The sequence below is a fragment of the Vipera berus genome (assembly GCF_964194415.1).
Source record: "Vipera berus genome assembly, chromosome: W".
Taxonomy (NCBI): Eukaryota; Metazoa; Chordata; class Lepidosauria; order Squamata; family Viperidae; genus Vipera; species Vipera berus.
Window position 1 is genome coordinate 24,613,136 of NC_138210.1, and position 21,180 is coordinate 24,634,315.

Here is a 21,180-nt window from a genome sequence, read left to right on the forward strand (position 1 = left end):
GAGTCACCACTCAGCAAGCCAGAAAGGGGCGCCACAACTCAGAGCAAATTAATGCTCTGCTTAAGTGTTTCATCTGTGGCTCTGAGGAGCACCTCAAGAAAGACTGCCCCCATCAACATCAAGCCCCTAAACGTGGTCCCAATCAAGTAAGGGGCAAGGGGCAAAGAAGGGGGCATGGCAGGGGCAAAGGAAATTTTCTGCCTACTTGTTCCCTCACCCCCAGAACAAAGGCTGATAGCTCCACTGACTTATGGTTACTGGACTCTGGAGCTTCTTCTCACATTACTAATATGAGTCAAGGTTTTAAAAGGTTAAAGAAAATTAACTCATCTGTCAAGGTTGCAAACGGTGATACTGCTTCAATTGTTGGTGAGGGGTTTGTTTCTGTACCTGGTCTTGGGAAAGTTGAAGGTGTCTTGCACGCTCCCTCCATAGCCAACAACCTATTAAGCATTACCAAATTGTGTGACGATGACAAAGTGGAAGTTTTATTTCGCAAGGGGGGAGGTCATGTCACCAGGGACCAGAGGGTCATTGGAAATATTACAATCATAAACGGTTTACCATATTTTTCTCCCAAGCCACCACAGCCTGCCCCAAGGCTTTCCAAGGGCAGTGTGGGCAAGGAGCCTGAATCTCAGCAGGCACCTACAGCACCACTCAAAGCAACTAGAGCCAAGAGGGTGTCAATGGGGAAGCCGATTCACAATAAGTGCGTCCACCTCATGCACAGAAGGCTAGGACATGCAAGCTTCCCTGTAGTTAAAAAGATGGGAGAATTTGCTGAGGGAGTCCAGCTCAAGGACTGTGACGTATTTCTGGACTGTGCCATTTGCAAGAAAACAAAGAGGAAGGCTGCCCCGACCTCAAAGGTGTCATTACGTAAGACTCAATACCCATACCAACTAGTACATGTTGACCTAGTTGGGCCTTTCACACCATCCCTAGGAAAGAAAAAGTATTTTCTCACTGCCGTTGATGATTTTTCAAGATACGGCCACGTGTATACTCTCACAGAAAAATCTGAAGCCTTTGACGCCATAAAGTCACTGTACAACTTCGTAGAGACCCAGTACAAGACCAAGATCGCACAATTGCAGAGCGATCGCGGGGCTGAGTTCATGTCTCAGAAGTTCCAGGACTGGGTAAGGCGTAAGGGCATCCGCCATTTTCTAACTGCACCATTCACCCCTTCGCAAAATGGTGTAGCTGAGAAAAGGAATGGAATCCTGCAAACCATGATGCGTAGTCTGATTGCAGACGCAGGTGTCGCAGAATCATACTGGGGAGAGGCGCTCCATTATGCCAATTACACCTTAAACCGCACCTGGAGCAGTGTTGTGAACCAGACCCCATATTTCCTGGTTCACGGTAGGAAACCAAATCTGGCACATTTGCGTGTGTTTGGTTCCTATGCATGGGTGCACATCCCCAAGCAGCTGCGGAAGAAGGGGAGATCTGTTTCCCAGAGACTAAGGTTCTTGGGCTATGCTCCTGGCTCCAAGGCCTATCGTTTCCTGGGAGAAGGGGGCAGGCCTGTCACTTTCCAATCTGCCTCTTTCGAAGAGGATTCCAATTGGACCCAGATCCACTCAAATGATCTGAGCCCATATGCCAACCGACCCAGCAGAGGCACACCGACCACGACATCACCTGAGACGACCACATATCCTGCCACCGACGAAAGTGAGGAACAAGACGAAGATGCGTCCAGTCTCATGGAAGAAGACACGCCGTCTTCACCCCCAGCGACACCTCAGAGACCCGCGGAAGAAAAGAGCGGTGAGTGGCAGAAGGTAAGGAGGTCAAAGCGGTCCAACAAAGGGGTCCCGCCAAAGAGAATTGACATTGGCCACATCGCGTCTGTCAACAGCGTTGTGGTCACCCCAAAATCCTTCTCTGACATCCAGGAGCTGCCCATCGAAGAGCAGGAGAAATGGCAGCTCGCGATGGAGAAGGAGATGCAAAGCTTAAAGAAACTCAAAGTCTTCATCCCCCAGCAACCTCCAAAAGAGAGGAAAGTCATTGGCACAAGGTGGGTTTACAAGGCCAAACCACTTGCCAATGGCCTCTACCTATATAAGGCCCGTTTGGTAGCCCAGGGCTTCGCTCAGCGTTACATGGAGGACTACTCGGAGACTTACTCTCCAACCGTCCGGGCAGAGAGCGTCAAGGCCGCCCTCGTGACTGCAGCCGCTCTGGGAGAAGAAGTCTTCCAATTTGACATCCAGACGGCTTACCTCCACGCCAACTTGGACCGGCAGATCTACGTGAGAGCTCCGCCTGGCTACCAGCAAGAAGGGGGAAATACATGGTTGCTTCACAAAGGGTTATATGGTCTTAAGCAGTCAGGGAAATTATGGTATGACTGTCTTAGAAAGAGTTTAGAACGAGTTGGTTTCTCAGAATCTCATGCAGATCAATGTGTTTTCACACGCAATTCCAAGGGAACCACAGAACGGGTGTTAGTTTATGTGGACGACCTATTATATGTAGGGCCTAACAAGGAAAGGTGTGATGAATTTGCCAAGGCCCTGGAAGAAAAGTTTACTCTGAAGTCTTTGGGGCGGGTTGACAAGTACTTGGGTGTGCATATTTTGGCCACTAAGGGGGGGTTCGCTCTATCTCAAAAAGAAAAGATAGAGGAATTACTGGCCAAATGCAAAATGACAGAATCTAATCCTACGCATAGCCCAATGCAAAGCGACTTTTACAACCACACCCATAAGGACGGTCCTGAGTTCACAGATAACACGCTTTACAGATCTGTGATTGGCTCCTTGCTATACATCAGCAATTGGAGCAGACCTGACATAGCTTTAGCTGTAAATCTATTGTCCAGGCACGTGGAACACCCAAAGGAATTCCACTGGACTGCTGTTAAAAGGGTGCTTAGATACCTAAAGGGCACAGCTGATGCTCTCCTTATGCTAGAACCAGAGAAGGGGAAGACGGCCCAGCTCTCCGCTTACTCAGACGCAGACTGGGCTGGCGACACCAAAACTAGACGGAGCACTTCTGGTTTCCTCATATTGCTAAATGGCTGCCCAATACATTGGCATGTTAGGCAGCAAAAATTTATTTCTTGCTCCACGGCCGAGGCTGAATTTGCCAGCCTGTCAGACACGGCCAATGATTTGACTTGGTTCAATGAGCTGATAACAAGCATCTGGGCATCTCCCCCTCTGCCCATCCAAATTCTAGAGGACAACACAGCCGCTATTGCAATCTCGGGCGCTTATGCAGTAGGCTCTAGATCTCGCCACATAGACATACGCTATAAAAATGTCAGGCAGCTTGCGAAAGAGGGTTTTATACATGTTGAGCACTGTAACACAGCTGACCAGATAGCTGATCTGTTCACCAAACCTGTTCCCATTGACCGGCACAACCTTCTGTGTAAGCGTTTGTGTTTGGCCTTCTGAATGTTTTTATGCATGTCTATGACACCTGCTCACCCCTTACATACATTCACTGGTCCCTGTCATTGGCTGGCAAGAAGGGGAATTGTTAGATGATTAGTGCCAGCCATTGGCAGTTCCCCAAAAGGATCATCAGATGGAGGCAAAGAGGCTTCTTTGCTTCCACTGATGAGCCAAGGGTCTCGGACCCACAGCCCCATTGGTGAGAGAGTTTTATGGTCAGGGAGGGACCAAGACCCCCCATAAATACCTCTGCACGAGGGGCTGTTCTTTGTTCTAATTCTACTTCTATTCTCCAGTTCTATCTCTACTCCTAACCTCTATTTTAGTCATGTAATGCTAGTTTGTTTTCTTTTCTTTTATTTCTCTCTCACATGCAGGCATGAATGCTTTCATGCCAAGTATTTCTTTCTCTTTGATCTATCATTGAATAAAGCCAATATGATTGCATCTCTGCGTGATGCCTTTGCTTGGAAGCTCCTTTAACGATTCACTCGTGAGATCACCTCACATTGATTGCGTTTTATGTACACGGTGTAAGATAGAGTGTGATATTAAGAGCATAGAGGATGTATTGGAACGTTACTGGGTGGTACTTGGGAGTTCTTATTATACTCTTAAAACCTGTCCAACCATTAGAGCAATGTACGCAATGCGTAAAAATGACAAAAAGGGAAGGGAAAATTGAGAAAACAATGATATACCATACTATGATTCCTGAATGTTTACAAACTGACTTAACAGACTGCATTCAGATTGACACACAATATAAGCGTTGCAACACCAGCACAGGGGTAGAATGTTATGACCCGAAAGCAATAGGACCAGTAACTGCAAGGATGTGGGTGTATGCTTATAAAGGAGGGGGAAATGCATTTGAGATGTTCTCATTAAGTCAAATCAGACAAGGTTATATAGCCCATAATGAAACTAGGGGTGAGGTTAGGTAGTAAAGGAAATTAAAGACAAGATGATAAAATTAGCTCATGTCCCAGTCCAAACCTGGAAGGGATTGACCTTAGATGGGGTAAATAACTGGTTCGGAGGGTGGTATGCAAATTGGAAAGAACTAGCAAAATTTGCAATATTAGGATTTTTGGCTATTATGTTTTTACCATGTTTGATTCCTCTCATACAAATACTAATAAGACGAACAATGAAAAGTATGACTTTAATAACAACTTCAATTGAAAATGGGAAAAAAGAAACAATGTTAATAATGAAGGTAGGAAAATAGGGGTTGGGGAAAGAAGACTCAGAATATAACAACTTGCTTCCCCAGGAATTTAAAGAAAAATTAGGGAATTATGAATTCCTAAAAGTATAAAAGAATAATTCAGGAAGAAAAGAAAAAGGGTGGAATTAAAGGAAAATAAATAAAGGTTATTCTTTTATAAATTGTATCAAATGTAACACCAAGATGTGAAGCTATTTATTTCCTGCTCAGGCAGAGGACTCACAAATGGTAATCAACAAAGTTCTTTTGAAATGTTAAAAAAGCTTCAAAGAAGATAGGAACATCTCAAGGTTGCAAGTAAAACAAGATAAGATAGTGACGGATGTAAGGAAGTTGTTTCAATAAGTCTTTTGGATGTAAAAGCTTCAAAGAAGATCTTTTAGAAATGTAAATGACTTCAAAGACTAACTTAGGTTACTTAGGGGTAGCATGTATCAAGAAAGAAAGTATAAATGCCTGGTTTGAAACTTGTTCAGTGCGCTCTTTGAACCCAATCCAATTTGGGAAGGGTCTAAGAGGCCGCGTTTGCAAACGCTTTTATTTTTTTATTTTCAATTTTCTTTTCAATAAATCTTTGCCTTTGTTAACCAGACTTGTCTTCGAGTTGTGAGTATCAAATTTTGGGTTTTTAAATCTCACAACATCTAGTCTCCAAAGCACCTGAAGGCAGAACAAGAAGCAATGGATGGAAACCAATCAAAGAGAGAACCAACCTAGAACTAAGGAAAAATTTCCTGACAGTGAGAACAATTAACCAGTGGAACGGCTTGCCTTCAGAATTTGTGGGTGCTCCAAGAATGGAGGTTTTCAAGAAGAGACTGGACAGCCATTTGTTCAGAATAGTATAACAGGGTTTCCTGCTTGAGCAGGGGGCTCAACCAGAAGACCTCTGAAGTCCCAACTCTGTAATTCTGTTCTTTAAGCAGGGCTTTTTTTCCTCATAGAACGCTCAGAACGGCGTTCCAGCACTTTTTGAAAAAAAAAAGAAGCTCCCTCTATTGGTTTTCCTAAGCCTATTGCAGGGCTAGGCAATCTTGGCTCTTTTTTATGACTCGTGGACTTCAACTCCCAGAAATCCTGAGCCAGCCATGCTGAGGGGAAAAGGAGAGGTTTCCAAGCTGAGCCAGGCTGGCTCAGGAATTCTGGGAGTTGAAGTCCATGAGTCATAAAAGAGCCAAGGTTGCCTACCCCTGCACTAGAGGAGGACATTGAAATTATTTACAGGATTACTTCTTTAGGAACTAAACTTTTAGAATCTAAAGCAGCTAATTCAAAAAAGCCAACAGGAAAGAACCTCATATTTTTCATCTGCTTCTGTCTTTTGGAAGGTAAAATTAGATAACAAAATAATCTATTTCCTATGTTAACATCTCTGCAATGATGATTTCATAAAGGTAACAGGAAAGAAATTAGAAACATTTTTCTCAATGTAATATGTCTAATTTAGCTGATGCTAGAAAAAAATAGTATCTTTTGTACTATTTTGTACTATTGAAAACTATTTTGAATCTAACCATCTATTACAACTAAACCACTTTAAATTAAACAATTCTTAAGAATGAAATATTCTTAATTTGGACTTTACTTTTACTGTTTGGACTGTTGTGTGTTTTGAAAAATAGATTATTTAGAATCTAGTTATGTTGCACTTCAGCCTTTAAATAATTAACCTAGTATATACATAACAATATATGATGTTTTCCATGGTGAGCTTAACATCAATAACAACATTTATTAAAAAGGCTAAAATAATTTCTGGTGGTATTATCTGTACATTAAAATTTTGTTTAGTCACAGTCTTTCACTTTTCACATTCTGGAAAAGCAGTGGTCATGTATTCTAGCAAAAGATGTTACATATGTGCATAAGCGTAGTCAGTAGCATATGCCTTTTTAAAAATATCAAACATGCAAAGAAACAAAAATAAGTCCAAAATACCTGTATTACATCCAGAAATGCCAACTTTGCAACCAATATTTCTCATCCATAACTATGGCACCCTAAGGATACCTGCATACATGCAAATGCTTCTCTGGGATCAGTAACGCAGCAGGGATTGCTTTTTCCTTCCAGTAACATATACCTAAAACCAGTTTATTGTATTTGGCAATTGTACTGAAAAAAATATCTCATTGTCAACCAATATAATTCATTTAATTTGAAATCAAGTGAAAAATTGATTTAAATTGTTTTATTAAAACAAATTAATGGCAATTCTTTTATAAGAAGTTGCCTCAAACAAAATGAGTTTCACATGCCTGCTCTAGATAGTTGAATGCTCCAAAATAAATTCTAGACCAGGCCTGTACATGCAGCCTGCCAAACACCCTTGGACAGAGCACAGGCTTAAAAAAAAAGTAATAAAATCACCACCACTGCCCTAAAAGTCATGTTGCCTAGTGTCTCCATGGCTTACCATGACCATGAGCTCCAACACTGTATATGCTCCTCTAGTCACCAAATTGTTGATTAGCCCACCAGTATTCCTTTGCAGACCACAAAGATTTTTAATTTATCAGTGTGGGCCTTTCCCTTCTACAAGTTGCACAGACCTCTTCTAGATTTTCCTCTTGCCTTTCTGAGTTAACTCCTTGGTCTGTCATTAAGCAAGAATTGACTTTGTAGAGAAGCATATTATCATTTGATGTATATTTAACATATGTTCTACCTTTATTTACTGATTATATAATATTTGTATGCAATCCACATGGCTAGGTTTGGGGCAACTTACAAAAGAAAAAAATATATTTTTAAAATCATAAGATTAAAACATAAAAGCAGGGCTTTTTTCTCATTGAACGCTCTGAATGGCGTTCCAGTACCTTTTTTTTGCACAAAAAAAAGCTTTTGCACAAGCTATGCTACTCCCTCCCTCCCACAAGCTATGCTACTTGAAAGCCAATAGGAATTGCTGCTGAGAGCGCCAAAAGACCCGGCCGGCAAACATTGTACCGGCAAGTTGTCTGCAGCAAAGGTGAGTTGGCAGGAAGTTTGCATCCCTCCCTGCTGCCCAACTACACCATCTCAACTAGGTAAGTAAGAGAGGAAAAGGAGTGGGAGGTGGGTTCTGCGGAGTCCATGTGCACTCCTTCCTTGTGCTCACCCGTGTCAGCCAGGCTGGTGGCCTACCCGGTGCTGGACCTGCACCACCGTCGCCTCACCCTGCGCACCTAAGTGGCCGCCCTGCATTGCCTGGCCCGCACTGCCTCCCGCCCCGCACAGCCCCGCCGTATAGAGCGGCCCCGCTGCTCCCACTGCACCAGCCGCGCCGGCTCCAGCCCCAGGGGACAGCCCGCCGCCAACACCCCTCACGCCCGTGACCGCAGCAGTGCCGCCCCCCCGCCTCCTGCACCCGCCAAGATGAGAGTTCCGGCACCTTTTTTTTTAAAAAAAGCCCTGTGTTTATGTCACTGCGTGTTTTTTAGTTTTGCCAGCTTCACTCATTTCTATCGGTACATTTTCCCCTGCTCTCTGTACCTGTGTTACTATCTTATCATGTAACCATAGTGACTCTCATATGTCCAGCTATGTTATGGTTTCAGACTGTTTTGTGCGCATGCCTAGAAAAAGTTTCTCACAGTTACTTCTTTACTTTTCTCTTCTGCCTGATGAGAGAATGTTGTCAGTTTAGGTCTTTTGTTTTCTCTATTAAAGGTTTTACAACAGAACATCCCTTGGATTTCTTTTCTTTGATATTCACCATGCAAATGAACCACGGTCCATCCTCCTCTGGTCGGGATGTTAATTGTTCTGCAACATTTGGTATCGAGGATGGTTTGTTTTTCTTTTCAAGATTTATTGATAGGCAATTAGCCAGGCAGTTAGTCCGGCACTGAGGAGGCTGTGATTAATTGCTGCAAAAATGCCAAGGAAAAGGAGAAAGAAGAAGGCCGGTTATCAGTCAGCTGAGGAGGAGGCAGCCGTTTCACAGAGATATCTCCCTTCAAGTTTACAGACTCCGTTGGCATCGGCTACACGTCTTGGAGAAGCAGCCTCTGAGCCAAGGTCAGTTTCACCGTTTTCTGTTTTTGCAGACTCTCAAGCTGATGCCCCAGTAGTAACCTATGCTCATGGGGATCAGGCTGATTATGAGAGATTTGGTGCTAGACCTAAGGCTTCACTAGGGAAGGAAGTGATGTATTATCCTCCAAGCCCTGAGCAAACTGTGCAGGAGAAGGCTTTGCAAAGTTATTATGAACAAATTGAAGTTTTTGAGCGAGAGCTGCAAAATGCAAAGTTGTGTGCAGCATGGTATAAAAAGCATGGGAGAGCCTCTGCTGGCATTCAGTTTTCAGAATCAGCCATTTTGCCTCCCTCTTCACAAGCAAAGCCACACCCACGAGGGGTCGCCATTTTGCCTTCTTCCTCAACGACAGAGGCACACCCACAGTGGAATCTTGTGTCAGACGAATGGGAGCCTGACTGCCTGCTGTGTCAAATGACGCGCGAGGATACAATGGTGCCTGAATCTAATGTTATAGCACCATCTGCTGGTGAATCTGTTTTACCAGATGCATTTCAAAGAATGCAGAATGCATTTTCACAGATGTCCCTTCATCAGGCATCGCTCCAAGCTGCCACACCTCCTCATTCATTGGGAGCTTCAGCTAGAATGCCTATTAATACTGCTACTATTCAGGTTCCTGTCTCAGATGGAGCACAGCAGCCTTCAGCCCACATGCAGCCTCCACTGGTTCCTCAAATTCCTTCCGCGGGAGACCACCATTGTCCAGATAGGCGGGAGTGAGTCCCTTCTCATGAGATGTGGCCCTCGGGCTCAGTTGGGCCTGTTGCTTACATACCTGGTGCCCAGCTGTGTGGCAACGGCCCTGCCTGAGCTGCTCGACACCCTCTCAGGGTTGGCAGTGGAGTTTCCCAGATTTATAGTTCTGGGTGACTTCAACCTGCCTTCCCTGGGAGGGTCGTCAGAGTTAGCTCGGGAGTTCATGGCTTCCATGACGGCCATGGACATGACCCAAGTAATTCAGGGCCTGACTCATGGGGCGGGTCACACCCTTGACCTGATCTTTCTATCTGGACAATGGTTGGATGATTTGGGAGGGGGCTCACCAACTGCTGTCCCCCTGTCATGGTCCGATCATTATCTCCTGCGGCTGGTCTTCCATTGTGCCACCCCCCGCTGCTGGGCTGTGGAACCGACCAGGTGGTTCCGTCCCAGGCGCCTAATGGACCCAGAACGGTTCCAGATGGCGCTTGGGTCCTTACCTGTCTCCCTCACTCACAGCCCGGTCGATGCCTTGGTGGATGCCTGGGAAAGGGCGGCCACTGAGGCACTCGACCGTGTTGTACCCTTGCGACCCCAGACTCAGCACAGATCCCGTTGGGCCCCATGGTTTTCTGTGGAGCTCTGGGAGATGAAGCGTCGGAGACGGGGTCTAGAGAGCGGTTGGAGGTCCACCCGGTCTGAATCTGACCGATTGCGACTAAGAGCCTTTACAAGGTCTTACCTCGCTGCGATGAGGACGGCGAAGTCTAATTACTTCGCTGCCCTCATCGCATCCGCAGATAATCGTCCAGCCGCCCTGTTTAGGGTGACTCGCTCTCTCCTTAATCGGGAGACGAGGGAGGAACCCTTACAGGGACGGGCTGAGGAGTTTAGTCATCATCTGGTGGATAAAATCGCTCAGATCCGGACCGGTTTGGACTCTGACTGGGCAGAGTCTGGAATGGAGGAATCAAGCGGTCTTGAGCATGTTACCTGGACTGAGTTCGACCCTGTTTCCCCCGATGACGTGGACAGGATCATGAGGAGACTGAGTTCCACCACCTGTTTACTGGACCCGTGCCCCTCCTGGCTGGTCTATGCGGCTCGGGAGGAGACACGAGGCTGGTTCCAAGCAGTAATATCTGCTTCCTTGAAGGAGGGTACCTTTCCCACTGCTTTGAAGGAGGCGGTGGTGAGGCCCCTCCTCAAGAAGCCTGCCTTGGATCCGGCTGTTTTAAATAACTATCGTCCGGTCTCCAACCTTCGCTTTTTGGCGAAGGTTGTTGAGAGTGTGGTGGCGCATCAGTTCCCTCTGTTCCTGGAGGAAACGGATTATCTTGACCCGTACCAATCGGGTTTCAGCACGGAGCACGGAGACGGCATTGGTCGCACTGGTGAATGATCTCTGGTGGGCTCGGGACAGGGGATGTTCCTCTGTCCTAGTCCTTTTAGATCTCTCAGCGGCTTTCGATACCATCGACCATGGTATCCTACTGCGGCGTCTCAGGGGGCTAGGAGTGGGAGGCACTGTTCTACGGTGGTTCTCCTCCTACCTCCTGGGCTGCTCGCAGTCGGTGTTGACGGGAGGGCAGAGGTCCGCCCCGAGGTCTCTCGTTTGTGGAGTCCCTCAGGGGTCGGTTCTCTCTCCCCTCCTGTTCAACATCTACATGAAACCGCTGGGCGAGCTCATTCGTGGTTTCGGGGTGGGGTATCATCAGTACGCTGATGATACCCAACTTTTTCTCTCCACCCTGAACCAACCCAGTGATGCACTCGACGTGATGTCCCGTTGCCTGGAAGCGGTCCGGGTTTGGATGGGGAGAAACAAGCTTCGTCTCAATCCTGCCAAGACTGAGTGGCTGTACATACCGGCATCTCGGATAAACCAGGTTGTTCCACCACTAATGATGGGGGGTGAGGTGTTACCCCCCGTCGATAGGGCTCGCAACTTGGGCGTCCTCTTGGATTCACGGCTCAATTTTGAAGACCATATAGTAGCCGTGACCAGGGGGGCTTTTGCCCAGCTTCATCTGGTGCGCCAATTGCCAATTGCCCTATCTGGACCGAGATGCCCTACGCAAAGTCACCCATGCGCTCGTGACCTCCCGGCTAGACTACTGCAACGCTCTCTACATGGGGCTGCCCTTGAGGACCACTCGGAGGCTTCAACTGGTGCAGAATGCAGCTGCGCGAGTTGTTATGGGAGTTTCCCGATACTCCCGTGTAACACCTCTTCTCCGTGAGCTGCATTGGCTTCCGGTTGCCCTCCGGGTGAAATTCAAGGTGCTGGTAATGACCTATAAAGCTCTCAATGGCTTGGGTCCGGATTATCTAAGGGAACACCTGCTGCCGGCATCAACTTCCCATCGTCCCATGCGCTCCCACAGGGAGGGCCTTCTTAGGGTACCGCCGGTCAAGGAATGCCGGCGGGTTATCCCCAGGGGAAGGGCGTTCTCTGTGGGTGCGCCGGCCCTTTGGAACCATCTTCCCACGGAGCTTAGGACTGCCCCCGACCTTCGCTCATTTCGCAGGGATTTGAAAACTTGGCTTTTTGAGCTGTCTGGCCCAGACTGAGGGGTTTTAATTATTTATTAATGGGGTTTTAGTTTAAATTCAGGGACTTAATTTAATTTTAGTTTTAATCGATTTTAACTTTGTATGTATGTATTTTTAATTTTTCCCTGTAAACCGCCCTGAGTCCTACGGGAATAGGTCGGTATACAAGTTTAAATAATAAATAAATAAATAAATAAATAAATAAATACAAAGGCCAGTGCTAACTGCAGGTCTTCTTAATGTAGCAGCTCAAGCGCCAGCACCTTCTGCTGGCCAGGGTGGTATTGCAGCTCAGGTACAGCCACCCACAGCACCAGTACCTGTAGCAGCTTCAATGCAACTGCCGCAAGCCCTGGCACAGGCGCCACTGGTGCCCCCTGCTGGTTATGTCCGGATGGCACAGCCTGCACAACCAGTGCCTCCTGCAGGTCAAGTCCCATTTGCACAACCTGCACAGCCAGTACCCCAATTGCATGTTCCTCAACAGGCACCCTCTATTGTACCACTGGCTGGTGATTCAAAATTGAAGCGGTCAGGACAGAATTACAGGGCATGGGTCAGTGAAGTTGGACTTCTGCTTCATAGAGAAGGTACCCATGTGATGGTGTTTAATCCTCCTGCCCAGCCATGGCCTCCTGACATATGGGACTTGAATAATAGAGCATGCACAACGTTATTGATGTCCATGGACACTGAATTGCAGCTCACATTTTCACAAGATGCAACTGCCCAACAGATTTGGACTCAATTAGAAGCATGTTACCGGCCTATGTCCATTGAGTCTACATGTTTGCTTTTGTCCGAGTTCCATGGTTCTAGATTAAAACCTGGTGAACATATTGGAGAACACTTAACTAAAATGAAAGGAATAAGAAAAGAACTGGGTGAAAAAGGCTATCCTATTGATGACTTTCAAATGATCAGCATTATCATTAACTCATTGAATTATGAATGGAAAGATGCTATTTCTAAGATTAATCAAGTGCCTATTGCTCAATGCACAGTGGATCATGTATGCAGAATTTTAACCGAAGAAGAGGCGCTTATGCAAGCCGCGCCACACTTAAGGGAACCACCTGCATCAAAAGCTTCAGCGAGGTGTTCCTTCCGTGGAAGGGCCTACGTTCCAAGGATGCCAAGATGCTATATCTGCAATCGTGTGGGACATGCCACCCGGGATTGTCCCCAACAATTTCCAGCGCCCGTCACGTACCAGCCCAGAGGAACGGATTCCAGAGGAGACAGAGGTAGAGGCGGACGACAAGGTCGTGGTCGTGGTCCCAGGCATGATCCCCAAGCTCCACTTGCCACATTGGTTGTAACCACAGCCTCAACCAGAGTACGACAGATGCCTACTTTGGACTTTGGACAGTGGAGCAGCATTACATGTTACCTACAGAAAAGAGCTGTACACAGAGATGCACGAGCCTGAACTTGAACTTCGTGAACTGTATTCTTTTTCAAATCATCCTGTTCAGGTCATGGGAAAAGGAACTGTTTATATTGAAGAGCTCGGTGCATCCATTCCTGATGTTTACTATGTACCATCAGCTAATAGTAGTTTGCTTAGTCAGAGTCACTTGTCTAGGGTATCAAAATTCCAGGTTCATCATCTCGAAAAAGCAAGTTATGTAGTTAAAGATGGAGATATTGTTCCTGAAACAATGTTGATTGGTGGTGTTTATTACATAAAGCCAAAGTCTAAGCCGCAAGAGCAGGCAAGTATACAAGCTCCAAAAAGGGAGAGCACAGGTCCAGTGAGAGATGTCCCAGTGAGAGATCCTGTTGCTACCCCAAAGGCTCCTAAAGCCAACAAAAAGACAAATAAGACACAGGTTGCTCACGGCAAGCCTATGGTTCCTAATAAACATGCTAATGTTGAGAATTCACTAACAGGTAAACCTTTGCATTCCAGGTGTATCCATAAGTGGCACAGAAGATTGGGTCATGCCAGTTTCTGTGTTCTGAAGAAGATGCCAGAGTTCGCTAGAGGTTTGGATCTAAAGGGGTGTAAGGTGTTCTTGGACTGTGCTGTCTGCAAGAAAGCCAAATCCAAAGCAGCAGCAATTCCAAAACGCGCTACACACCTGTCAACACACATTTTTGATTTGGTACACACTGACGTAGTCGGTCCTTTTGCACCAACACTTGGTGGTAAAAGGTATTTCTTGACAATTGTTGATAATTATTCTAGATATGGATATGTATTTCCTATGAGAGAAAAATCTGAGACCTTTCAGATCTTTAAAGACTTTGCCAATCTTGTCTATACCCAATTCGAAGTCAGCATCGCCAGAATTCAGAATGATCGTGTTGCTGAATTTATGTCTCAGCGTTTCCAGGACTGGATGCGTAAGAATGGGATACTACACCAGACCTCAGCTCCTTACACTCCGGCTCAAAACGGAGTGGCAGAATGCAGAAATGGGGTTCTGCAAACCATGATGCATTGCCTTCTTGAAGATGCTAACCTCAGTCTCCCATACTGGGGTGAAGCTATCAAATATGCTAATCATATCATCAACCGCACTTGGAGTAGTGTGATAAATGAGACCCCTTATTTCATGTTATATGGACACAAGCCTGACCTCTCACATCTCCATATTTTTGGTTCCTACGCTATGGTCAATATTGTTACACTTCCTCCTGAGACGTTCACACAAATCAAACATCTTCCTGAATCAGAGCAAGATAAATGGTTTGAGGCAATGCAGGCTGAAATGGATAGTGTAAAGAAACTTCAGGTGTTTACGCCTGCAAGCCCTCCAGTAAACAAGAAAGTTATTGGCACTCAGTGGGTCTACAGAATTAAAAAGAAGCCAAATGGTGAGTCGTTGTACAAGGCCAGACTTGTAGCCCAGGATTTCGCTCAACGTTATCCTGAGGACTACACAAATACTTATTCACCCACAGTGCGGACTGAGAGTGTGAAAATCGCCTTAGCCACTGCAACTATCCTTGGTTTAGAAGTTTTCCAGTTCGACGTTGAAACGGCTTATCTACATGCTGATCTAGATGAAGAAATTTATGTGAAAGGTCCTCCAGGTTTCCGACAGCAAGAAGGGGATACTTGGTTTCTACACAAAAGTCTTTATGGTCTGAAACAGTCTGGTTTAATGTGGTACTTATGTCTTTCTGACAAACTAAATTCAATGGGCTTTATTAAGTTTCTGATGCATGTAATTCTCTAACGTGGTTTGATGCCTTAGTCACAGATATCTGGACACCTCTGATTCGACCAATCACTGTGATGGAGGACAACGAATGTGTGGTTTACATATCTGAGAATCGCTTTACAGGTTCCAGGTCTAGACACATTGACATCCGTTACCAAAACATGAGACAAGCAGTTAAACAAGGTTTTGTCAAATTGCAGTATGTGCCTACACATGACCAAATTGCTGATATGCTGAACAAACCACTTCCTACAGCCCAACACGCGTATCTGCGCAAGATGTGCCTTATCTGATTTTCTGCTTTGCTGACAAAAGGGGATGTCACTGCGTGTTTTTTAGTTTTGCCAGCTTCGCTCATTTCTATCTGTACATTTTCCCCTGCTCTCTGTACCTGTGTTACTATCTTATCATGTAACCATAGTGACTCTCATATGTCCAGCTATGTTATGGTTTCAGACTGTTTTGTGCGCATGCCTAGAAAAAGTTTCTCAGTTACTTCTTTACTTTTCTCTTCTGCCTGATGAGAGAATGTAGTCAGTTTAGGTCTTTTGTTTTCTCATTAAAGGTTTTACAATAGAACATGCCTTGGATTTCTTTTCTTTGATATTCACCATGCAAATGGACCACGGTCCATCCTCCTCTGGTCGGGATGTTAATTGTTCCGCAACAGTTTAAGTATCTAAATAATAAGCAACCAGCAAATCCTTACCCTATAACGTTATAACCCTGTAACATTTCCCTCCCAAGAGGAGGCAGGGCGGAACAAAACAGTCGGACGATTTATTTTAGAACCTTCCGGAATGTTTCGGCTGTGACCAACTGCTTCCTTCGGGAGGTACCTCCCTCCCTTCCTCCCCTCTCCCGGAAATGTCACATAGAGCTGCTTAATGTAGAGTGACTCGTGCCACGATTTCAAAGCGAATTTCCGGACCCAAAGAGACTCGTTTTTCATCTTTCCTTTGTTGCTGTTTTTCCCCAGCTCCCTCGAGGAGGAAGCGAGAGTCGCTCTTCCAAAGCCAGGAAGAAATCCCAGGATTCCTTACAGCTTTGACCGGGGTATCACCGCTAAGCGGTAGAGGTCTTATCTCGGGCCTTTTGTGCGCCTCAGCCCTTCTTTTCGGTGGCGCGTGGAATCCTAGGGGCAGAGGAACTTTCAAGTATCCCCGTATCCCTCATCTCCCCGGCTCGAAGGAGGCCTGTCTCAGTTGACCAGCAACGTGTGCCGTCCGGAGTGCTGCTCGCCGCTCAGCCAGGGCACACTTTGAGGTTGAGAAAGGCGCGTCAGTCCCGGAACGGCTGCCTCGGGAGCTCTCTTTACCTGAGATAGAGACCCTTGGGTTTCGCCGGAAAGGGGTTTGAAAGGCTTGTCCCTCAAGTCCACAGCTATATATCTCTCTTGAATTTTTTTTCTCGCTCTATAGACACAGGGCAAAAAGGAAAGTGCTTCTTCCGCTCCCTGCGCCTGATGCACTTCCTGTTTGCGGCTCTGCTTAGAAGCTGTATAACTTGTGCTTCCAAACCAGGAAGGGGAGCAGGTCCCGAGAGGAGACAGGGTTGCTGCGGTCGCTGTTCGGGAACGGAAAAGGAGGAGCAAGCGGGTGAAGTCCGAGACGGTGGGAGCTGCTCGGGTGAGAAAAGCAGTTATGGGTCGCCGCCAATTTAGTGCGCGAGGAGAGCGGGCGGCGGCACTGGGAAATTCGGGTCTCGCGCTCCCCTCCCCACCCGGGCCCGTTTTTGTGGGTTGTACTCTCCTGATTGGCCAAAAGGCGCCGGGGAGGGGAGGGATGGTGGTCAATTCGGGGACGATGTCCCACCCAGTTCCCCGCTGGCGTTGGTGGAGAAACGTGGAGAGGTGTTTGCATTCTTTCCCCTGATGCTGCCGTTGCTCCAGGTCCTTTTCTCCCCGTTCTCTCTCTCTCTCCCCTTGTCCGTGGGGTTGCCTCTTAGCGCCTAACCTTGGGCAGAAACGGGGACACCTTAGAAGCACTGTAGAGGCCTGCCTGCAGGTGGAACAGACCCCCTAGAGCAGGGCTTTTCAACCTTTTCATAGATTGTACTACTTTTAGGATATGGCAATATTACTCACCAGGTATCAAAAACTTGTTGACCAAAAAAAAAGGAAAAAAGTGATAAAGTACAGGCAGTCTTCGACTTACAACAGTTTGCTTAGTGACTGTTTGAAGTTACAACGGCATTGAAAAAAGTGACTTATGACCATTTTTCACACTTATAACTGTTGCAGCATCCCCAGGGTCATGTGATTTACATTCAGATGCTTGGCAACTGATTTATACTTATGACAGTCATATGATCACCTTTAGCAACTTTTTGACAAGTGAAGTCAATGGCCTTGGGGGTGCAGGCCGGTCTGTGGGGGGATCCATGGGTCTCTGGTGGAGGGGGGTGGGACTGGGGTAGGCGCCAGGGCATGGTCCACTGGAGGAGGCTTCGCCATCCCTCTTGGGCCACACGGGGGACTCCCGGACAGTCGTGTGGGCTGCCTGGACTCCTGGGCAGCGGAGGGCAACCACCCAGCCTGGCCCTCGAGCTCCCAGAGCACCAGGAGCCTGCAGCCGAACCCACTTCCCTGTGGGTGCGCCTGGCTGTGCTTATCTCCTCATCAAGACTACTTCTGCTGATGTGCCCAGTCTCATGGTGGGTGCAGGAGGGCAAAGTGCGTGGGTCAGAGGGAGGCCCGGCTTTGTAATCAAAGCATCCTTAGCAATAGGATGGGAGACCATCAGGATAGGCCAGAAGGAGGGGGCAAAGGGATGGTGAAAGGGCAGCAGGGCTGCTGGTGGCCAAGTGCTAAGGCAGGACTTCCCCCAGACCCGCCCTCCCTCTCATTCCAATCTTCCTCCTTCTTCCCTCCCTCCCTTTTTCCCTGCCTCCCTGCTTCTCATTCCGATCTTCCTTCCTTCCTTCCTTCCTTCCTTCCTTCCTTCCTTCCTTCCTTCCTTCCTTCCTTCCTTCCTTCCGTCTCATTGTCCCATCCCTCCCTCCCATTGTCCCATCCTTCCTTCTTTCCCTCTCATTCTCCCCTCCCTCCCTCCCTCCCCTGCCTCCCTTTCACATTCCCATCTCCCTCCTTCCTTCCTCCGTGCCCAGGAAGGGACAAGGGGAGGGGGAGAGGCTGCCAGCGCGGCTGGTGGCCGTGGCTTGAAAGGCCACTGTAAATTCCTGGACAAGAGCCGCACAGCCTTAAGAGCAGAGTGGCAGGAAGATATTTGTGATGAGAGAGGGAGAAAAACAGGCAAGAAACGCAGCGGGGGAGTGGTCACCCTCGCGAGGAATGAAGAAAGGCACCATCCCCTGAAGGAGACCAGCAAATGGCCCTCGCCTACTTCACACACCCGGCTCTGGTGTAGGGGACGCCGCGAGTGGCATGAGTGTCCATGTTACCTGCACTATGCCGCCTGCAGGACAAAACAGTCACCTGCAGCTCCTGAGGACACACTCACGGCAAGTCGTGCGCTGCACCGCTTTGGCTCGTTCTCTCCTCCACTACACTTGGCTAGGCTGGGCATGGCCACGTACCAGGTGCCAGTGTGCCACCGGTTGAAAAGTCCTGCCCTAAAGCAGTGTTTTTTCAACCTTGGCACCTTTAAGATGGGTAGACTTCAACTCCTAGAATTCCCCAGCCAGCATGTGCTAGCTGGGAAATTCTGGGATTAAAGTTCACCCATTTTAAAGGTGCCAAGGTTGAAAAACACTGACCTGGAGGATTGGGATCATTGGCAAATGATGGCCACAAAAAATAATTAAAATAAATGCCAGTATAACAACCTATGGTGAGTTAATTGGAAATGATTTATATAATTGGTTACTAATAAATTGTGAAATGTTTGCTAGCTGGGGAATTCTGGAAGTTGAAGTTGATATAAGATGCCATGGTTGGAAAATACTGCTCTAGTGCCTCACGAAGGTCTATAAGTGACTGGATCCAACAAGGTCTCTCTCAAGGGAAAAAATGTTGTGGATACAGATAAACAAAATAATATACAGTATTCATGCTTAGGGTAAGGGATCTTAGGGATCCAAACCCCTCAATTGTGGAGAAAAGCTAATATTGCTTTGCTTCCAAAAGAAGGACAAGATGATACACTGATGAAAATTTATAGACTAATTTCTTTATTAAAAACTATAACATTTTTATGGCAATATTGGGGGAAAGTTTGAAGAAGATCCTGCAGAATTTTGTATGTGAAAACCAAGTTGGCTTTTTACCGAAAAGACAATTGAGAGAGAAGGTTAGACGGGGCTTGAATGTAACTGCATATTTGCAATACCATAAGACCTGGGCAGCCTTAATAATTTTAGATGCTGAAAAAGCCTTTGACAATTTAAATTGGGTCTTTTTGTTTAGACTCTTGTAGAAAATGGACTTTGGACAGCAATTTAGATCAACCGATACACCCAAAATTGCTACAAGTGAAAGAAGATACTGTAATACAGCAACTTCTACGGCTATCCAACTCAGAAAGTCACTTAATTTTTTCATCTGAGCATGCCCAAGATGGCGGACGTGCTCGGCTAAGCTCCGTGCAGAGCTCCGGCAATGTGGTGACCCTTGGGAGCCTCACAGGAATATTCTCTCTGTGAAGGACTTGGGATGGGGGACGAGGATGAGGTGAGCTTCTGTGGTTGTGGGCAACGCCCGTATTGTTATCTTTTGGCCCCGCGAGCCCTGGACTCTCCGAGGTCTCCGAGGTTTTCCATCTGAGCCCGGAAGAGTTTTTGGAGGCCCTAGAGGACGCGGAGGAGCTGAGCAGTGCCCCGTGCTGCGCGACCAGCTGTTTGTCGGACCGCGGGGGCTCGGCGGACTCGGCGAACTCTAACGGAGGCTGCTGGAGTGCCTGGAAGACCTAGATACATTCTGCGGAGCTCTGCTCTACGCGGCGCCGACCAGCTGCTCTACGCGGCGCCGACCAGCTGACCGTTGGTGCCGGGGGAGTTTTGAGAGCCTGATTAACAACTCGTTGGAGCCGGGCGGAGGATCTCGGAGGCCTGCGTTCCGCCGACCAGCTGACTGTCGGCCCCTGATGGAGTCTGCGGAGCCTGGTGGCGTTCCCGGAGCCTGCGGAGCCCGGGACAACTTTCTAGAGCTTGGCGGTGTTCCGGAGCGCCTTTCAGCTGCTTGGGGGAGCCGTGTGTTGACTGATTAACTATGAATCGCGGCTTGGAGCAGCGTTGGCGTGGAAGTGTTGAAGTGGTGGAGATGTCGCCTGGTTGGTGTCTGAGATGGCTGGCGGCGAAGGGAGTTGGAGTACCGCGGCCTCTCTGGTATGGTGACCTGGCCTGGTGGGGGAATGCGGATGCTGATGCCTCGGACGTTAATGAGGCACAATTTAACCTCTGCGCCGCCAGAAACTGACTAGACCATGTTTTGTGGTTCTGTTGAACTACCATGGTCTCGGTTTCCCTTCCTGGCTGACTATCATCTGGTCCTTCTACAACATGAAATTGAACTGTGTAACCGGAGCTCTCCTACCATTCTGTGACTCTACAGGCTTATCAGCCCTGATGTATTTCGCTGACTCTTTTGCTCTAATTCCCTCCTCTCTCCTCCCCTCCCCTATGATTTTGGGAGGCCCGGGTTACAACCACTGTGGGAGAGTGGTTGAGACTGTACATCTGCTACCTCCTAGAGGTGAGAGCTCTAGGCGGTATTGCTTTTCCCGGTTGTATGTACCAGGCTGCTCCCCGGTTCTGACCGTCGTGAGAGGGCGGGATTCGATCTGTCCCGGGGTTTCCCAGCTCTAGTGGCAGTGGAGCTGGGCTGGCACTCTGGACATTCTCCTTTTTATTTATTTTGAGATCCTCCCGTTTCGATCTGGGTCCGCCTTGTCTTTTTGCCGGACTTGTTTAACAACCACCATGCGTCTGACTTATCCGAGCACGGTTTTGTTCGCCCTCAGGGGGGCCCCCCCATCCTGGGACCGACCCGCCTTACTCTTTACACCTCCTCTTGATGAAGGGCCCGATTGCCAGGACCCTGAGAGATGGTTGGGCAGGGGCAGGGGCCTCCAGTATAAATTTAATAAGAGGCCCCTGATTACCTTT

At 47.5% G+C, this 21,180-nt stretch overlaps 1 protein-coding gene across 4 annotated transcripts in view; it reads left to right on the top strand.

Moving 5' to 3' along the window:
* The first annotated feature begins 16,609 nt into the window (after positions 1 to 16,609).
* LOC308676213 (dnaJ homolog subfamily B member 6-like) overlaps positions 16,610 to 21,180 on the top strand; it is a 216,584-nt gene continuing 212,013 nt past the window's right edge. For all 4 annotated transcript variants that reach the window (XM_081342000.1, XM_081342001.1, XM_081341998.1 and 1 more), the window contains exon 1: positions 16,610 to 16,745. The gene's annotated coding sequence lies outside the window, so the exon portion shown is untranslated. The remainder of the gene's footprint in view (positions 16,746 to 21,180) is intronic.